The sequence below is a fragment of the Sapajus apella genome, unplaced genomic scaffold, assembly GCF_009761245.1.
Source record: "Sapajus apella isolate SASKATOON/1434 unplaced genomic scaffold, GSC_monkey_1.0 scaffold94, whole genome shotgun sequence".
Classification (NCBI taxonomy): domain Eukaryota; kingdom Metazoa; phylum Chordata; class Mammalia; order Primates; family Cebidae; genus Sapajus; species Sapajus apella.
Window position 1 is genome coordinate 1612499 of NW_022437034.1, and position 3617 is coordinate 1616115.

Here is a 3617-nt window from a genome sequence, read left to right on the forward strand (position 1 = left end):
AATATACCATGCCAACATTATTTTTTTCAAAAAGCAGGAGTAGCTATATTAATACCTGATAAAGTAGACTCCAGAGCAAAGAAAATTACTAGTGACAAAGTGGGACACTATGTAATGACAGAAAGTTCAATCCACCAGAAGATATAGGATCCCAAAATGTACTAACCAAACAACAGAGCCTCAAAATACATTAAACAAAAACTGATAGAGCTAAAAGTTCAAACACCTTTACAGTTAAAATTGGGGACTTCAACACCTCCATTTCAGTAACTGATAGAACTACTAAAGAGAAAATCAGCAAGGGTGTAGAAGATCTGAACAACACATAAACTAACAGTATCTCACTGACAGAACACTCCACCCAACAATAACACAATACATGCACTCATGAGTATTCTGGACAGACCATCAAACAACCTAAATAAAAGAATCAAAATGATAATGTGTTCTCTGACCATAATGGAGCCAACCTAGAACTTAGTAACAGAAACACATTAGGAGATGTCTAAACACATGACTAAAATTGATCTACAAATTTAATGCAATGCATACTAAAATCCCTGTAAGATTTTTTTTGCAGGCATAGACAACAGACATAGCCAAAACTTATTCTAAAATATATATGATGAGGTACAGGCCCTAGTTAAACAATCTTGAAAAAAAGAATAAAGTGGGAAGAATCTATTTGATTTTAAGGCTTACCATGTAACTGTAGTCATCAAGAGGGCATGTATCCGCAGAGGGTCAGACATACAGATCAATGGAATGAGACAGAGGACCTAGAAATAGGTCCATACAAATATGCTCAACAGATATTTGACAAGCATCATGCGAACCAATTCAATGGAAGAATAAGCTTTCAAAAAAATGGCATTGGAGCAACTGGACTTCCATAGGAAAAGATGAACCTGGACCCAAACCATAAACCTTATATAAAAATAAATTTGGCCGGGTGTGGTGGCTCACACCTGTAATCCCAGCACTTTGAGAGGCCGAGACGGGTGGATCACCTGAGGTTGGGAGTTTGAGACCAGACTGAACAACATGGTAATCCCAGCCACTTGGGAGGATGAGGAAGGAGAATCACTTGAACCTGAGAAACGGAGGTTGTGGTGAGCCAAGATCGTGCCATTGTACTCCAGCCCGGGCAACAAGAGGTAAACTCCATCTCAAACATAAAAAAAAGAAAAACTCAAAATGAATCACAGGCTTAAATATAAAACTTTAAGCTATAAAACTTTTAAAGAAAAACACAGGAGAAAATCTTTGTGATCTAGGGGTAGGCAGAGTTCTAACTCGATATCAAAAGCATGATCCATAAAAGGAAAATGTAGTAAGTTGGTCTTTTTAAAAATTAAAAGATTTTGCTCTATGAAAGAACATGTGAAAAATAAAAGAACAAGTTACAGACTAAGAAAAAATATTTGCAAACCACATATCTGAGCTCTGCAGGACTCCAAAACATAACAGTTAAAAATGTAACTATACAATTTTAAAATGAGTATGACATGAACAGACATTTCACCAAACAGGATATACAGCTGGCAAACAAGCACATGAAAAGATGTTTAACATTGTTAGCTATTAGAGAAATGCAAATTAAAACTACAATGACATATTACTACACATCCAACAGAATGGCTAAAATAAAATATAGTAGGCCAGGCAGGGCAGCTCATGCTTGCAATTCCAGCAGCACTTTGGAAGGCTGAGGCAGACAGGTCACTTGTGCCCAGGAGTTCAAGATCAGCCTAGGTAACATGGTGAAACCACATCTCTACAAAATTTAGCTGGGCATTATGGTGCACACCTGTAGTCCCAGCTACTTGGGAAACTGAGGCAGGAGGATTGCTTGAGCCTGGGAGGTGGAGGTTGCAGTGAGCCAAGATCATGCCATTGTATTCCAGCCTGCTGACAGTGAGACCCTGTCTCAAAAAAAAAAAAAAAAAAAAAAGACAAACCAAATGCTGGCAAGGGTGTGAAAAAAACTGAATCACTCTGACATTGCTGTTGGGAAGGTAAAATGGGACCGCAATTCTAAAAGTTTGGTACCTTCTGATAAAACATGCATCTATCATGTGACTCAGAAATTATACTGCTAGAGATCTGAAAGAAATGAAAATGTTCTATGCTGACATGAAACATGTACAACAATGTTCATTGTGGCTTTATTTCTAATAGCCAAACAGTGGATCGATATAGCCCAGATGTCCTTCAGCAGGTAACACAAATACATATCATGGAAAATACTCAGCGATAAAAAGGAATGAATAAAAAGAATGAAATATTGACATGCGGCAATTTGAAGGAATACCAGGGAATTATACTGAGTGAAAAGCCAATCCCAAAAGGTTACATACTGTATGATTCCATTTATATAATATTCTTGAAATGACAAAATCATAGATAAAAGGAGGACAGATTAGTGGTTGCCAGGGGTTAAGGACGGTGGTGTGGGAAGACAGGAGTGAGGTGGGTGTGTTTATGAAAGGGGAACATGAGAGATCTTGTGGTGTTGAAACTGTTTAGTATCTTATAGGATACATAAACTTACATAGGTGATTAAACTATAGACTTGTATAGAATACATCACATAAATATTCATTAATACAAGTAAAACTAGGAAGTCTGAATAAGATTGGTGGATTACATCAATGTCCTAGTTGTTACATTATAGTTTTACAAAATGTTACTTTTAGGGGAAACAGGGTAAGGTGAACGGAATTATTTGAATTATCTCTTAATTATTTTTTAGAACTACAGGTGAATCTATATTCATCTCAATAAAAGTTTCATTTAAAAAAATCTGAATGGGCTAGGAGTGGTAGCTCACACCTCTAATCCCAGCACTTTGGGAGGCTGAGGCAGGTAGGTCACTTGTGGACAGGAGTTTGAGGCCAGCCTGGCCAACATGGTGAAACCCCATCTCTACTAAAAATGCAAAAATTAGCTGGGTATGGTGATGCATGCCTGTATTCCCAGCTCTTTGGGGGCCTGAGGCAGGAGAATCGCTTGAACCCAGGAGGCAGAGGTTGCAGTGAGCCAAGATCACTCAACTGCACTCCAGCCTAGGTGACAGAGTGAGACCCTGCCTCAAAACAAAAAAAAAAGAAAAAAAAAAATCTGAACGTATACTACATGCCATTATACGAATAATGTGTTTCACAGATGAGGGAAGTGAAGTTGAGTGGCTGGTATGATTTAAGATTACAGAGCTAGCAAGAAGATGGGCTGGCATTCAAGCTCTGGTTTGTACAGTTGATAACTTAGAATATAATGTAGATAACTTAAGGGTCCAATTAGTTGACTGAAGAAGTAAAAAAATAACTATTAATATATCATTTCAAAGGGTGAGCAACATTGTGCTTTCTGCTAATGTGGTAGAAATTTAAAAGTTTTTGTTTTAGAATGGTATGCTAGGACTTAGGTACTAGAGTATAGTATCAAGAGTACTATAAATATAAGGGACTTCATTCTCAGGTTCCCCCAAAAACCCAATTTTTGTCTAATAATTATAAATTTGAATTATAAGACCATCGACAGAAAACAAACACCAAAAAGTACCCATATCTACTTAATGCTGGCTTCAGATTAAAATAAAAATACACTAAACCAAG